The 17,757-nt window shown below is 46.4% G+C and overlaps 1 pseudogene; it reads left to right on the forward strand.

Moving 5' to 3' along the window:
* The first annotated feature begins 6,556 nt into the window (after nt 1-6,556).
* LOC143172140 (tubulin polymerization-promoting protein family member 2-like) lies at nt 6,557-7,362 on the forward strand (annotated as a pseudogene).
* The last annotated feature ends 10,395 nt before the right edge of the window (nt 7,363-17,757 follow it).

The following is a 17,757-nucleotide window of genomic DNA, read 5'->3' on the forward strand; positions in this document are numbered from 1 at the left end:
TCAACCACCCAGACATCTGCTGGAAAAGTGGCACAGCGAACTGCAAGCGGTCCAGGAAACTACTGGAGTGCGTTGAGGACAACTTCCTAGTACAGGTGATGGAGAGCCCGACCAGAGGAGAGGCACTGCTGGACCTGTTGCTCACTAGTGCGGAAGAACTTATCGGAGAGGTCAAGATTGGAGGTACCCTGGGCTGCAGCGATCATGCCCTGGTGGAATTCTCAATCTTGAGGGATACAGGATGGGTAAAAAGTAGAGTCAGGACCCTAAACCTCAGAAGGGCAAACTTTCGGCTGTTTAGGGCGCTAGTGCGTGGGATCCCTTGGGAAACTGCCCTCAGAGGCAAAGGAGCGAATGAGAGCTGGGAGATATTTAAAGACATTTTTCTTGGGGCGCAAGAGCTCTCAATCCCTATGTGTAAGAAGTCGGGCAAGGGAGGCAGGAGGCCAGCTTGGCTAAGTCAAGACCTCTTAGCCAAACTAAAACACAAAACCAAAATGCATAGGCAGTGGAGGCAGGGATAGATTATAGGGATATGGCCCGAGAGTGCAGGGAGGGGATCAGGAAAGCCAAGGCACAGCTGGAGCTGAACTTGGCTAGGGACATAAAAAATAACAAGAAGGGTTTCTTCAGGTACATAGGACAACAAAGGAAAATGAAAGAAACTGTACCCCTCCTTGATGAGCAAAACAGGAGACCTGGCTACAACCGGCATGGAGAAGGCTGAGGTACTCAACAACTTTTTTGCCTCGGTCTTCACCGGCAAGTGCTCTAGCCACACTGCCCAATTCACAGAATCCAAAGGCAGGGACTGGGAGAATGAATTCTGCCCACCGTAGGAGAAGATCAGGTTCGAGACCATCTAAGGAACCTGAATGTGCACAAGTCCGTGGGACCTGATGAGATGCATCTGAGGGTCCTGAGGGAACTGGCGGATGAAGTTGCTAAGCCACTATCCATCGTATTTGAAAAGTCGTGGCAGTCCGGAGAAGTTCCCACTGACTGGAAAAGGGGAAACATAAACCCCATTTTTAAAAAGGGAAAAAAGGAAGACCCGAGGAACTACAGGCCGGTCAGTCTCACCTCTGTGCCTGGCAAGATCATGGAGCAGATCCTCCTGGAGACTATGCTAAGGTACATGGACAACAGAGAGGTGATTGGTGACAGCCAGCATGGCTTCAAGAAGGGCTAATTGTGCCTGACAAATCTGGTAGCCTTCTACGATGGGGTTACAGCATTGGTGGACAAAGGAAGAGCGACTGACGTCATCTACCTAGACTTGTGCAAAGCATTCGATACTGTCCCACACAACATCCTTGTCTCTAAAATGGAGAGACATGGATGTGATGGGTGGACCACTCAGTGGATAAGGATGGATGGTCGCACTCAAAGAGTTGCGGTCAACAGCTCGATGTCCGGGTGGAGACCAGTGACGAGTGGCGTCCCTCAGGGGTCTGTATTGGGACCAGCACTATATAACATCTTTGTTGGGGCCATGGACAGTGGGATTGAGTGCACCCTCAGCAAGTTTGCGGATGACACCAAGCTGAGTGGTGTGGTTGATACTCTAGAGGGAAGGGATGCCATCCAGAGGGACCTTGACAGGCTAGAGAGGCGGGCCCGTGCGAACCTCACGAAGTTCAACAAGGCCAAGTGCAAGTTCCTGCACCTGGGTCGGGGCAATCCCAAACATGGATACAGGCTGGGCAATGAGTGGATTGAGAGCAGCCCTGTGGAGAAAGACTTGGGGGTATTAGTGGATGAAAAACTGAATATGAGCCGGCAATGCGCGCTTGCAGACCAGAAAGAAAACCGTATCCTGGGCTGCATCAAAAGAAGCGTGGCCAGCAGGTCGAGGGAGGTGATTCTGCCCCTCTGCTCTGCTCTGGTGAGACCCCACCTGGAGTACTGTGTCCAGCTCTGGAGCCCTCAGCATAAGAAAGACACGGACCTGTTGGAGCGGGTCCAGAAGAGGGCCACGAAGATGATCAGGGGGATGGAACAGCTCTCCTATGAAGAAAGGCTGAGAGAGTTGGGGTTGTTCAGCCTAGAGAAGAGAAGGCTTCGGGGAGACCTTATAGCGGCCTTCCAGTACTTAAAGTGGGCTGTGCTGGTTTTGGCTGGGATAGAGTTAATTTTCTTCATAGTAGCTAGTATGGGTCTATGTTTTGGATTTGTGCTGAAAACAGTGTTGATACTACAGGGATGTTTTAGTTATTGCTGAGCAGTGCTTACACAGCGTCAAGGCCTTCTGTTTCTCACCCCACCCCACCAGCGAGTAGGCTGGGGGGTGCACAAGGAGTTGGGAGGGGACACGGCTGGGACAGCTGACCCAAACTGACCAAAGGGATATTCCATACCATATGACATCATGCTCAGCATATAAAGCTGGGGGAAGAAGAAGGAAGGGGGGGGACGTTCGGAGTGATGGTGTTTGTCTTCCCAAGTAATCGTTACGCGTGATGGAGCCCTGCTTTCCTGGAGATGGCCGAACACCTGCCTGCCGATGGGAAGTAGTGAATGAATTCCTTGTTTTGCTTTGCTTGTGTGCGTGGCTTTTGCTTTACTTATTAAACTGTCTTTATCTCAACCCACGATTTTTCTCACTTTGCTGGCAGGACTTGTGACCCCGTGGGGGACCCATGCTGGAGCAGTCCGTTCCTAAAGGACTGCGCCCCACGGAAAGGCCCCATGCTGGAGCAGTTCGTGAAGAACTGCAGTCTGTGGGAAGGACTCACGTTGGAGAAGTTCCTGGAGAACTGTCTTCCATGGGAGGGACACCACGCTGGAGCAGGGGAAGAGCGTGAGGAGGAAGGAGCGGCAGAGACAATGTGTGATGAACTGACCACAACTCCCATTCCCTGTTCCCCTGTGCCGCTCGGGGGGAGGCTGTAGAGAAAATTGGGAGTGAAGTTGAGCCCGGGAAGAAGGGAGGGGTGGGGAGAAGATGTTTTAAGATTTGTTTTTATTTCTCATTATCCTGCTCTGTTATTAATTGGCAATAAATTAAATTAATTTCCCCAAGTGGAGCCTGTTTTGCCCGTGACGGTAATTGCTGAGTGATCTCCCAGTCCTTATCTCGACCCACGAGCCTTTCGTTATATTTCCTCTCCCCTGTCCAGTTGAGGAGGGGGCTTGATAGAATGGCTTGGTGGGCACCTGGCATCCAGCCAAGGTCAACCCACCACACCGTACAATTGAAAACAGAAAGTCTCGCATGTAGCCGTGTGAGAATTGAAAAGTGAAAACCATAGGCACAATGATTCAGATTAATCTCTGTATTAACTTCACTGAAGCAATATGTCTGGAACATATTAAAACAATTTTGCTGTGTGATCTGTCAATTATGTGCTATCATTCTAGAGATGGGTCTCTTTAAAGCCCTGTCCACCAGGTTAAATGAATTTAGCACTGGCTAACTGACAGATCATAGGAGTTACTTGTCCTTAGAGGTGTTTGTAGTAGGAATCTGCATCTTTTATTGTTAGGCCCAATGCTTTTTCATATTTTTATCAATGAGCTGAAAATAAATGTAAAATTGCTATTAATAAAATTTGCAGATGTCAAAATGAACAGAGACCTGCTAAAGAAATACAAGTATAGAGAAGTCGGACGGGCATGAGATTTCAGAACAACCACCTGGCCATTTGCCTTTTTGTTAATAAAACTTATTGGATGATAAGAACCCCTGACCATGTATGTGTATGTATGACATTTTCTATTTTTTCCCCTCAAGAACTGGAATGCAAGGTTGGAAATGATATCATTCTCTGTTTTGGTAAGCTTTGGTGAGCTTTGCATATGCTCACTCTACCTCCAAGGTATATAACTGTCCTTTTGGTCAGATGGGGACTGGATGAGGCCATCCGTTCAGGCCACCCAGATCCACTGATCTTTGCCCTACCTTCCTTGGAACAATCTCTGCAGTTTTGGAAACTTGTCTGATTTGAGCAGTCTTTGTTTACATTTTTTGCCGAGTTTGTGGCTAAGGAGCATTTAGGGAAGTGACCTTTTGGTTTATTTTTTGTCACACACAGACTGTGAAGAGTGGAAACAAATAAGCTGTTGGGCATCACAGAACTGATCTGAAGTGATTTCGAGTTGCAGGGTGTAAAAGAGGTGAAAACCTGACCATAATCTGTAGGTGTTTGGCTATTCACTCCAATGGAACCTTGTCTTCTTTCTGGTTCTTTGGGCTTCACCTATAACTAGGTATACATTTTTTAATTAAAATATACATATGCTATAATTTTTGTAAACTGCAATTCCAAATATATACTTTACCACAGAAAAAAGACACCTTTCTAGAACATAAGGAAAATCCCCATGAACAATCTGTACACCTAAAAGTAGAAACAAGTCAAACCCTTCTATAATCCCCCAGTTCCTCGTTCCTTTGCTGACATCTAGTGCATTTAGCATACAGTCTTCAGAAGGAGCCTCTGTGTCTCAGTTTTTCTGTGTTTTCCTTTTAATTCATGTATAGGCAAAACTACTGGCATTCCTGCTAGAGAAGCCCTCCAAAGAGCAGCCTGCAACAAGGGAAGCATAAAACCCGAGGTGATTAGTATTTGTCTAAAAGGCAGAAATAATGTTGTTGTTGCCAATTGTTTGGCTGAGGTTTATACATGTTTAGTCTCCACTCTCAGTTCATTAGCAGCATGTGGTACTGCAAAATTGGTGTAATACATGGCTGTGCCAGGGCTGCAACTTTGACTTCACCCTGGAGGGGCCGGATGCCCATGCCACATTTACCATCAGAGGTGAGAGGTGGCACTGGGTGCTTTTTTTCCCCATTTCAGTATTACCTGGGTTTCCCCAAACAGGAGCCTCTCAAGGCTGATAGCTGGCCAGTGCCCTTCGCACAATATCTGTTGTGGGTTAACCCAGCAGCTAAGCCCTACACAGCCGCTCACTCCCCCACCCGGTGGGATCGGGAGAGTAAAAGTGAGAAAACTCATGGGTTGAGATAAAGACAGTTTAATAAGTAAAGCAAAAGCCGTGCACGCAAGCAAAGCAAAACAAGGAATTCATTCACTACTTCTCATCGGCAGGCAGGTGTTCAGCCGTCTCCAGGAAAGCAGGGCTCCACCACACATAACAGTTACTTGGGAAGACAGATGCCATAACTCCAAATGTCCCCCCTTCCTCCTCCTTCCCCGCAGCTTTTATTGCTGAGCATAATGTCATATGGTATGGAATATCCCTTTGGTCAGTTTGGGTCAGCTGTCCCCGTTGTGTTTCCTCCTAACTTCTTGTGCATCCTTAGCCTACTCTTTGGCAGGGCAGCGTGAGAAACAGAAAAGGCCTTGATGCTGCCTAAGCACTGTTAAGAAATAACTAAAACATTAGTGTGTTATCAGCACTGTTTTGGTCACAAATCCAAAACAATGCCCCATACCTCTTCTATGAAGAAAATTAACCCTATCCCAGCCAAAACCAGTACACCTGTCAAGGGGCAAAAAAAAGTTTCTCTTGGTAACAATATTAATTGTCTAAGAATTATAGTCAGCTCAACACAAAGACCAAAGGCCATGCCTCCAGATGAACTAGTAGAAATGCAGAAGCAGTGAGCATACAGCAATATCTGCAAGGCTTTCCTCCTGGAATGTGTAGACCTTGGCCAAGCTCACCCAGTATCTTAAAGCCGGGTTTGCTGCATCTGGCAGCCAGAATGGAAAATACATTACTGTTAATTAGTGGTGAGAATAAAATGTTTCTGAAATAAGGGGTATTTTTACAGGGTTCCATGTTGCTAAGCACATTTTAAGGGAAAAAATAAATCAACTGATGAAGGCACGTTTGTTTAATGTTATATAGGCTACAAACATGAAATGTGTTTTTAACAGTGCTCCAGCACAGTGCCCCAGCACAGTGCCCTTACAAACAGACTAAGACTGCCAGGGTGCAATCTGAGCCTTACTGTTGGCCTTAATGTCCTAATCTCAATGTCCATCTATTTTAAGTTTGTTAGCTTATGACTGGTAGAACTATGTTTCTCAAACTTCTTGTATAGGTAGTTTCCCCCGCTGCCTTTTGGACTCATCGATTTCCTTGCCACGCCCAGGGCTCGCCTGCGCATCCCCTAGCTGGGGACATGAACTCACTGGCAGTGGCTCAGCTTCTCTAGGAAGGAAGAGCGAGACCTGACTGTATTTAGCAGTTATAGGAATAAACGTCCCTTCCCTTTAATTAAGAATATATGTCCCAGTATAGATTAGATTTCCAATATGTTTAGGCTACTGCATCTCTTGGGAGTACACAGTTACTTCCAATGATGCAGCGAGTTTTGTGAGGACATGTTGCTGAGGTGGACAATCAGTGGCCAAGGCACATGGGTGGCCCTGGTGTGGGGCCTGGATCCCAGGTGTTTTAGTTGCGTATATTTTGTGGCAATGTCTTTATGGTCCTCATGGTAGTCCCACGGCAGAGAGACTGGTAGGTAGTACCCCTTGTTCTGCAGGAGATCAGGTGTGTGAGATGTGAGTGCATGTCCGGGGGGAACAGATGCACCTCAGCTCCTTCCTTGCCACCTTCTTTTCTCTACAGCAGCAAGATGTCTGAGGTAAAAAATGCTTTCTGAAAATTTGCCATGTATGGTAACACAGCTGTCAGGGACAATGACACTATGGGGAAAAACTTCTCCAAGATATGCAAAGAATGTGGGGTGATAGATGGGAAAGCTGTGACCAGCACCGATGTCAACATTTTATTCAAAAAAGTCAAGTGAACATCTCAGTGAGGTATGGTGGGTAGCACAGCTGGGGGAGGGGAGAAAATGACATGAGGCAGTCAGACTCTCACACAAGGGGCAGTCCTGGGGGTTTCCCATCCCTGCTGCCACACATCTGCAAGGTAACTTTCCCCTTTCTCTCACCTCGCTGTAGGACCAAGGGTGCCTGCACCATCACCTTTGCTGAGTTCCAGCAGGTCGTGAAGAAGCTCTGCAGCAAGAGCAAATCACCAGAGGAAGCACTACAGGCTGTGTATGGCCTCATCAAGGGAAAGGAGTCAGGCAATGTGGACATCATGGTGAGTAGGAGTTTCTTCATCTGCTGTGCACCTTGAGCTGCCACGGGACCATATGTCCCTGCTCTAGGTATTCCTTGCCCATAGGAAAGAACCCATCTGTGAGCTTTCTCCTAACCCCAGCTGACTTCTTCTGGCCTCCTTTCTTGCAGAAAGCCACCATGATTGGTGGAGTTGAGAGGCTGATGGACACTAGCAAATGCATCATCAGCCAGAGAGCACTTTGATGAGAGCAGCAAAGGGAAGGGTCTTGCTGACCACAAGGATCTGATAGACCATAGCAGCTACACTGGGGCCTACAAAGGAGCCAGCACTTATGACAAGACACATTAGGACTGGAACCTGCTTAAGGAAGCAAGGACTCTTTTGCCCCCCATTACCTGGGAAGAGAGACAAGTAAATGTCTCATGCAACTGGGCCTCCAAATCTGACAGGGTGGGAAGGCATGGGGCAGGCACTAGGTAAGTCCTACAAGTGGTGCAGGTTCCTCATTTGACCATGCTTTGATTGTTGTGCAGTAGGGCATGAAAGGACTTGAATCCAAGGGCAAGCTAACCTTCTGGAGAAAAGTCTACGGGCCATCTAGTCCACTGCTATCACACTGGTTTGCATTTATAATCAAGTGAGCAGTAGGTTAGTCTTTGAATAGTAACTCATTATTTTTATTCCCCCCACATACATACTTTTTTCTTTTTTTTTTATTTTAGTTTGGGGAGTACTCTGTGTCTGCTTTTGTATTGCTTTGCTGGCTTATATTTTAGGTTGATGGTTTCTGGTGGCAGACGGCCCACCAGTGGTGCCTGGACCATACCTTGACAAACACTCTTATAGAGCATGAGATGCGACATGAGGGAAGGGGCGCTAATAATGCCAGTTCCTGCTCTTCACTTTCTCCTTCCCCATGTAAAACACCCTTACCCATTCCTAGCGCTTAGCATTGTCACCCATTACTGTAAGGGTATGTGGAAGGAGAGTGTCTGCTCCTTTAAGGGTGTCTGGTCAAAGGATCCATAAACAAGAACATACAGAGACAAATCTGATGGACAAATGATAAGGGAGGTAGTGATAAGAACAAACCTGGTCAGTCACACTACCTCACTAATTGGTAAGGATATATGGAGTGTTGGAATGTTTATTTTTTCAGTTGGGAGGATAAGGAAAGGGAGGGAGACAAACACACGGAGTCATAAACCTGACCAATTAGTGTTAACAAAGGCAATAACCAGAAACAAACCTGGTCAGTCACACTAATCGATGGACAAGTAAACCAGGACTTTGCAACTGATAAGGATGCAAACCTGAGGGTCCAGGATGTTGGAGGGGGGTTAGTAGAACTGTGCCAGCTGATGAGGCAATGTGCAGGGGAAGGAGAAGCAGGGAGGAAAAAATAAGGGGTAGACAGAAAAGGATATAAAAGGGGCCAGTTGCATGTAAAATGGGGCCAGTCAGTATGCTTGTCTGACTGAGCCCTGTGCCTGATCCCCACAGTATGTCCTATCTTCTTATTAAATCTTTTCTTAACTATCTCTCTGTGTAATCTCATTCTCTATCCCACGTGTGTATGTATGCTGCAAGGACTAAGTGCCAGCTACTGGTGTGACTGGTGTGAGTGGATTTGGTTCTAGCTGCTGGAGTCAGACTGAGTGTGTGGGCACCCTGTGGCCTGTGTTGTCAGCTACTGGAGCGAGTGAAGGTCCTAGCGTCAATAGCTGGAGGGGCCATAGCTCTCTGGATCTAGGGAGGGTCCAAAAGACTTTGTGCCTGGAGTGACAGCTACTGGGGGGGACCGGCGTGAGTGGAGTGGGTGCCAGCTACTGGAGTCAGATTGGGGGTGCAGGCGCCCCGGCCTGTGATGTCAGCTACTGGAGTGAGTGGGGTCTCAGCATCGGCTACTGGAGCAGGTTGGGGTCTCGGCTACCAGCCACTGGGGCAGGAAAAGTGTGTGTCCCAAAAAACAGCTACTGGGAGAGACCAGTGTCAGTGAGGTGGGTGAGGGGCTCAGTGCCAGCAGCTGGAGCGGGACTGTGGGTCACAGCCTGTGTGCCTGGTACCAGGTGCTGGGGGGGGAATGCGAGCATCTGTATCATCTGTAACTTCCCCAAACCTGGTGTGCTTGGAGGTGTGCGTGTGTAATTTGCTAGGAAGCTTCAAGCTGGACTAGCCAGAGAGTAGGGGGCCCTGTGTCTGGGATGTGGTATCAGGCAGGCAAGAGTCCATGCTGGTAATCGGGAGGACTTGTGAATGTGGAGTGCCTGTGGGATGAGTGTGTGAATGTGTGTGTGTTTGCTAGTGAGCATCAAGCTGGACTTGCTGGCGAGTAGGGGTCCCGTGAATCAGGTAAGAGGGCCTGGGATCCAGGCAGGGGTACTGGACGGACAGAGGGGGCTGTGCCGGTACTTGGGGAATCTGTGAATATGAATGTGCTTCTGAATCTAGAGTGTGTTGTGTGTGTGCCTTCACTAATGACCTATTTCTACTAGCCAAAGAGGAGGAAGGGGACTTGGCTGTCTATGTTTATGTTTTATGTGGGTCCTATATGTAGGTGCTGTTGAAGGCAATGCCTTGTCTGTGGCAGTCTGTGTAGCCGGCTGTGTCACTGTCCTGTGTGTCTCTGTGTCTCTGTGTCTCTGCGTGTGTCTCTGGGATATGTGCTCAGCTTCACTACTGGTTGAACTGCAAACAGGAAAGCGGCAGCCAGGTCCCTCAGCCTGGGCAGAGACCCTGGTTCCAGGGCAAACCAGGCTGGGCTCCAGTGGCTGGGCAGGAGGGAGTCCTCGGCCGGAGCTGCTGGAGGTGGCAGCCTCCTCTTAACATCCCTTAACACTCAGTAGAGTTTACGTATATAAAATCTAGAACAACTGTCTAACATGACAAAACCTGGCACCACAGATATACCCTATGTTCTACCCATGTATCTTTAGCCTTAGAAAGTGCAGTTATATTATTACAATCAGTTAGTCCTCACTTTTATAACTTTTGATCCCTTATAAAATATCAATTGCATTTGGAAAAGGAATAGAAGAAAGTTCATTAGTTTTCTTTAAAAGTGGCTTGATGGAGGATGAAGGCCCAAACTAGTGTCCCCTTCCCACGTCCCTCCAAAAGAAAAACTGGCATAATTTAGCCATTATACTTTCTCTTTGGAAGCTCTGGCTATTAACAGTTTACCCATAGTTACACAGCACACTCATCCTCTTGTCTATTTGGGGTGTCATAGGGAATATGAAGAGGCATTGTTGTTAAAGGATGAGCATAAGGTGATAAAGGCCAAACATCAGGCAACACCTTGTCTGTGGCAGTTTGTGTAGCCAGCCATGTCAGTGTCCTGCATACCTGTGTGTGCATGTCTGGGATAAGTGCTTAGCTTCACTACTGATTGAACCTGCAACCAAATGGGAAAGCAGCAGCTGTGTCCCTCAGCCTGGGCAGAGACCCTGGTCCCCCGAGTGTACTGGTCTGGGCTCCAGCAGCCAGGCAGGAGGAAGTCCTGGACCAGAGCTGCTGGAGGAAGTGGCCGCTCCTAACATCCCTTAACAATTACTATTTCCCCAGACTTCAGGCTGCTGGCAGCTGGGGAAGAGTTTTTGAGCCTGAGGAAAGCAAATAAAGAGCTGTGGTATGGGAGATCAGGAAGGAGGAAAGGCCTGAGCAGAGTGTAGTAGTCCCTCCGTACCTGGGAGGACAGTTTGTGAGTTCTGCCTGCACCCTACTCCTTTCCCCAGCTCCTCCCTCCTTCCCCTTCCACCTCCCAACCCCACTGCCTTGGTTGCTTACAAGATCTTTAGTACTGACAAGACCTAAAATCACATGCACATTTGTTCTTTCCTCCTTGCATTTTGGCAGGCTGGTAGACCTGGCATGTCACTCACCCCTGGAGCTGTGGCTTCATGGCCAGTTTTGGGGAGGCCATAAATGGTAGCACAGGGGGCACCTCCAGGTCTCACTGTTGGGCAGCACAAGGCTCTCAGGGGCCTCTTTGGGTGCATGCCTAACTCTCAGCTCACCTAGTTTAGCATGCTTGAGCTTTTGGGGATAACTGAAACAGCACCTTTTGGGACAGTTTCCCCTGACATTATGGATAATTACTTAGTTGTACTATTCCAGTCCTAAAAGCCCTCATCATGTGTGCTCAAGGCACAGCACTTGCTCAGAGCACATTGCTCTTCACTCCAGAGCGCTCATGAAAATCCTCACTGCCCTGACTCCATACAACATAGCAATTGGGTGGATCTAGGAATGAACAAATCTCACTTGTTCACTCTCTCTCTTATGCTCCACATACATACCAATGATGTTTTAAGCTACTTCAAAAGCCATGCATTATGCCCCTAAATAACTCATATATGTAAAGTGGTTTAGTGCCCCTGAGGATATGTGGCAGGAAGGTCCTACAGCAAAGTGAGTAGGAGTGAGACATGGTAAAAATGGAAAGAATAGCAGTAGAACATATGTAAAAAATAAAAGCCTTATGTCCACTTTAAATTTTTTTTAATGACTCCATTCTTAGAATAGGTAACACATACTCAAGGTGTCTGTCCTCAGCAATGCTTGCTGAGCACACTATGTCCCATATAATAGTTTAAGCAAAGTATCTGTAAATTAAAGGATAATAGGACATTGTCCCAAAAGAAAAGCTAATGCACTCAATGACATAACCACAGAACATTCTCACATAACTCTGCTTTCAGTGGCATAACATTATTAAAATAAAGTCAGCAGGTAACCGTAACAAATGTAATATTTCAGAGTTATGATTGCTATTCCCGACACTTTCTCTTATTAGTTCCCTGAAGTGATTCTACTCATCTTTCATTACTTATGAGATACCTCTGCAGAAATATGACTGAGAAGCTGCAGGACTATATTATGGTGTCCTGGGCCCTGGGCACAGCCCTTATACTGCTTTCTATAGTTTGGTGTGTAAGTCATAGTCCTCTGCTCTTCCCAGGATGTAGGTCTGATTTATTTTTTTTCCCCACAACATAGCGCTATGTGGGGAGTGTGGCTGGTGTCCTTTATATAGTAATCAAATAAGTGCAAAATGTGGGGTTTAGGTTCTCCAAGTATTTTCCACAACCACCCCATAAAAATGTGTATTAATGTGGTACGGGTAGTAATCATGAGGGTCCTTCTGACCCTTGGTGGCTGAGTGGCAGACAGCATACCAACTCCATGGGCCCAGCAGTGTACTACCACCAATTAACGCAGTTTTCAAGCAGAAGATATAGCTACCAGCAGTCTTGCAGCTGTATCAGTGTCCAGGTTTGGCTTGATATTTGATGCCTCTATTCCTTCCAGCTGCACTTCAAACATCTCAGGATCTTTTTATTTTTGGAGCAGGGAAGACAAGGACTATCCTCAATATCCAAAAAAATCATGATTGCATTTCTTTGTTAAGGCCTCCGTTTCCTTGAAATTAAATGACTCAAGAAATAGCCTACGTAAAGTTCTGCAAACAAACATAGGTAGAAGAGTAATATATCTGTATATATATAACTGCCAGATTTTTGGATTTACTGACAACAGCAGAAAACTAGCTCAAACAAAACAATGTTGCTAATCTAGGTGTTTATACCCAACTATAACTAAGATGTGTCATTACTGTGGAAAAATAGAGAAACATTGGCTCCAAATTACATATCTATTAGGAAAAGAAACATCAAACCAAGCCAAACAGTCGACTTAAAACTGCTCTAAGGTAAAGGGGAAAAAAATACCCCTAAACCCTGCTCTTTGGCAACCTCAGTGAACTTTTTTCTGTGGTGCATCTCTTGATGTACCCTCTGCCCCCCCACCCTTACCTTCCATGCAGTTTTCTTGCTATCTTCCAGAAATACAACTCAAGATCAACATTAGTAATTCTTTGCCAGCTTCTCATTGCTTCAGGGTACTGGAGCATAAGTTACCAGAAATCACTTGATAACAGGGATGAACTCCGCACACAAATTAAAACAAGAACTAAAGGTATGGTTATATGGCTGTGTAGTAAGAACAGAGGCAGTAGGACAGGGAGTTATCAAACACAGGTAAGAACAAATGGTGGGGGAAGTACAGATGTGTGTGTAATTTTTTAAAGCAAACCCTTCAAACTGTGCTGGAGAGCTGTAAAAGGTCTCCGCTACTTGCTCTGCCTCTCAAGCAAGCAGTAACAGTCTTGGCACTCTTGCTGTTGCTCAAACCAGCAGTATTTTACTTTAACAGAGGAGATAAAAGAAAAAACAGATGCTCATATTAATGCAGCCACTAGCTGGTAGCAATACTGCAAGACAGACAAGTGAGTATCCATGAAAAATAATGCTTGCACTGCTGTGTGAGCCAATGGTGCACATTATTTGCTGTGGTATGACTCTTCCTTTGCAAAGCTGGGTTGTTTTTTTACTGGATGTATTTCTAATGTGACAGTAGAGCTGGCCAGAGGCACGGGGAGCCCAGCACTCAGCTTACTGACCTACTGTCACGCAGGGCATGACAGGAGGGCAACTATAGCTGCTTCTGCATAACAGTGGGACTCGTCCAAGAGTCAGCACTTTGTTGTGGTTATGCAAGGCCCAGATGTGAATGGCTCCTACCATGACAGTGCATGGTAGCTTAACCTTGGCTAAGAGCCAAACTCCCACCCAGCTGCTCTCTCACTTCCCCCTCCTCAGCAGGACAGGGGGAGAAAATAAGATGGTGTCCTGGTTTCGGCAGGGATAGAGTTAATTTCCTTCCTAGTAGCTGGTACAGTGCTGTGTTTTGGATTTAGGATGAGAACAAAGTTGATAACACACCGATGTTTTAGTTGTTGCTAAGTAGTGCTTATGCCAGTCAAGGCCTTTTCAGCTTCCCATGCTCTACTGACTGAGAAGGCTGGAGGTGCACAAGAAGCTGGGAGGGGGCACAGCCAAACTGGCCAAAGGGACATTCCATACCATGTGACGTCATGCGCAGTACATAAACTGGGGGAAAGCTGGCCAGGGGGGCCGCTGCTCGGGGACTGGCTGGGCATCGGTCGGCGGGTAGTGAGTAATTGTACTGTGCATCACTTGCTTTGTGTATTATTATTATTACATTATTATTTTATTTCAATTATTAAACTGTTTTTATCTCAACCCACGAGTTTTTCTCACTTGTGCTCTTCCAATTCTCTCCCCCATCCCACCGTGGGGGCAGGGGAGGAGTGAGCGAGCGGCTGCGTGGTGCTCAGTTGCCGACTGAGGTTAAACCACAACAGATGGAAAAGCTCGTGGGTCGATATAAAGACAGGGAGATCACTTACCAATTACTGTCATGGGAAAAATAGACTCAACTTGGGGAAGATTAATTTTATTTATTCCCAATTAAAATAGATTCGGTTAGTGAGAAACAAAGACAAACATTAAAATAACACATTTCGTCTCCCTTCTACCAAGCTCAACTTCACTCCTTTACTCCCGACTCCTCTACCATCCCACCAAGCAGCGCAGGGGGATATGGGGGTGGGGGGCATGGTCAGAACATAACAGTTTCTCTCTGCTGCTCCTTCCCTCTCACAGTTTTCCCCTGCTCTGGTATGGGTTCTCCACAGGCTGCATTTTCTGTCAGGAAAATCTGCTGCTGCATGGGCTCTGTTAGTATATATACTGCTTATATAGAAGATAAGAAGTGACAGGTGCCTCACTCCCAGCCTCTGGTGGAAGTCCCGCCACCTCCCAGCAGCCTCAGGGGCCATTTGCCCCAGAAGTCACTCTCTTCTTCCAGTCATGTACTCTGTTGTGATTGGCTGGCAGGACCAGCCGCCCCTTCCAGCTTACTCAGAAATACATCAGACCCGGAAGGCCCTTCCCTACATACACAGAGACCTGCCATTTTTTTTTGGCTGCCATTTTATGACAGGACACCACCATTTTATGTCAGGGAGCTGCCATTTAGTTAAATGCCATACTGCTCTGTTATTGGCTGATGGCCATTTCTTGACACCGTCATACCCATGTGTTCTCAGGCAGCCCTCTGATTGGCTGGCAGGACTAGTCACCTCCCAGTGACAGTACCCGGAAGCATGTCAGAAAAGGAAGCCCCCTGTCATTACATACAGCTATAGAAATTAAATGCATATAGCCATAAAAACATAGGTATAAAATGGATAAAACATTCTTTAATAAGAGCTAATGGAATAACTGTCGGAGTTTCCCTTTGTTCAGTGTCGACGACGGAGCGGGAGTTGCGATTCCGGAGTAATGACAGATCTCAATATGAGTATGGTCATTCTTCTTTATTTACACTTATAACAGGGCTTATATAGTTAACTGCTATGGACACGCGCTACCTGCAGCTTGCAGATAGGTTACAGCCTTGTGTTCATGCGCATCTATCCTCTAGCAGATTGGCCCGTTCTTTCTGATCATGCGAAATGCCTTCATGGTCTTTATCTTGTTTTTCTCCTTTCAACTGCACATTCCTTTCTCCGTTGTTTTCTGCTTAAGTGTCTTGTTATGCCGGGTGGTGCAGTGTTTGCTCATTAAAATCAAACTCAGGAATGTCCGTTAGTGAGACTCCCATTCCCACATCTCCCCCTTTTTGTTTTACTAGAAACACTGCTGAAACCGATCTTTCAATCATTTTTCGTATACATTGCAACAAACAGGGTACACAAAACAAAAATGCATATAAATACTATTACACATATCCCTCTTAGCTTGGCTAGTCCTTTTAACCAGCCACGAGGAGGAGCTGTCTGATACCCGCAAGTCTGCAAACGCAGCAGCCAGGGGGTCTTTCTCCCCGGTCACTCCCCCATCATTCATCGGAACGGATGGGGTGGCTGGGCACACTCTTCATAACAACCTATAATTGGTTAATCACAGCTGTCCACGCATTCACAACACCCTTCTCATTGGTAGCTGCCAGCTGGTCTCGCCGATCTGTGCCTCCTCCTTATCCTGGGTGTTGTTCCGCTGTTGTTGTTCATCACGTGGCGAGGCTCCTTCTTCTGCTCAGGGAAGGATGGTCAAGGTCACCAGCCGTCTTTGTCAGCATATCCCTGCTACTGTTAAAAACATGGGTTGCTCATGGATACTAGATCGTGCCCCTGCTGTACCAGCCACTCCTCCACAATTCCCCCTTCTTGTTTTTGAGCAACCCAGACTTGATTAACAATTTTCATAATTGCTTTCTTCACACAGCTAAAAATTATACAAGAGCATATACTTATTACTAATATAACAATTAAAATGCGTAAGCTTTCTTTTATTAAACTTATTATCCAAGATGGCAGTTCCCCAAATATATTCTTAAGCCAGGTATCGAATAACCCGTGATCTTGTTGAATATTCTTGGTGTGGTCCTTTAACCATTGTAGCTGTTTGTGGATTGACTCCCCATGGTCAGACAGATTCATACAACACATCCCTTCAAAATCCTCACACCCATGTCCTTGTGCTAGTAACAGAAAGTCAATAGCAGCTCTATTCTGTAAAATCACATGATGGAAGCTATCCTGATCTGCAAGTAATTTTTCAATAAGCTCTGTTGTCATATCAGCCTGCTTTTTAGCCCAACAAGCTAATTTCCCTACCTCATTTAGGGCCCTCGCAGCTGCAGCGCCTGGTACAAATAGTGAAAGGAAGACCTTTTCGGTGTCGCTAGGCAGAATTACGTCATCACGACAGTCTGGGGAAAGACCCGTGGTGGCTCTTTTTCGTCTTTGTTGTTGCCCTTTTCTTGTTATGGTTTTCCACCAATTTTCTCCCGGGGCCAGCAGGGTCAATTTTCCTAAGTAGCATGGCCCTCCTACAGCATTTGCTGGGATACCCTGCCAGGCCCTGTCCCCACATATTAAAAATACCTGTGGGGGCAACGCCTTTGGGGTACCATTGTTCCAGATCCCTATTCCTCCCTTTGTTTCCGCTCCAGCCGCTCCTAAAGCATAGCTATTACCACTGTCGTTGGTACCACAAAAATCGCCCGCATCCTGATACTTGTAGTAAGATGCGTGAGAGGTGACATTAGTCCACCCTGTCCAATTTCTTGCCTGGTAGAAGTGGATACCCGTCTGTAGGGGTCCCCCAAATATAAAACATGTCTGAGTCCAATTTTTAGATGTATTTCCAACTCGCATCGACCCTAATAGTTCCAACTCCTGGGGATTCCAGGGTAGCGAGTGATTTAATCCTTTTATCAAGTTAGCACTACAGTTGCTAGTTGCAGTCACATTAGTACAACTGCCATTACTGAACCCGGCAAAGTCACCTTCATTATATCCAGGCATACCTAACAAACAAGTCCTAAACGGCTCAGTTGCTGAGGTGAGGGAAAGGCAAAACGCGGGCTGCCCTGTTTTATTTGCCCAGGTTACCCACATATTTTCCCTTGGGTTAATGCGATGTATAGTTGCCGACCCTGGGATTATTAAGATTAGCCCAATTACGATCACATCTGCCTGGCTCAACATTTTCTCTTCTAGGTGAATTGCCTTTCTTTTTTTGGATTGGTTTTTTTTGGTGGTTTTTTTTTGGTTTTTTTGGTTTTTTTTTTACAAACAATAATCAATTTGGCAGTTTCGTGAACTGTATTTCGTGTCCAGTGGTTATTAATATTCTATACAGCACTATTTCTTTCAGATAGCAAGTTTCACACCACCTTTGTGCGCACGTGCACCGGGCCCACCACTTCTTATCACAAAGGTACAACTGACACAATACTCACGGTACACACCGTAGGCACTCTTTGTTTTTGTTTTTTTTGTTTGTTGGGGTTTTTTTTTTTTTTTCT

This window comes from Aptenodytes patagonicus, chromosome W, assembly GCF_965638725.1.
Source record: "Aptenodytes patagonicus chromosome W, bAptPat1.pri.cur, whole genome shotgun sequence".
NCBI classification, from domain to species: Eukaryota; Metazoa; Chordata; class Aves; order Sphenisciformes; family Spheniscidae; genus Aptenodytes; species Aptenodytes patagonicus.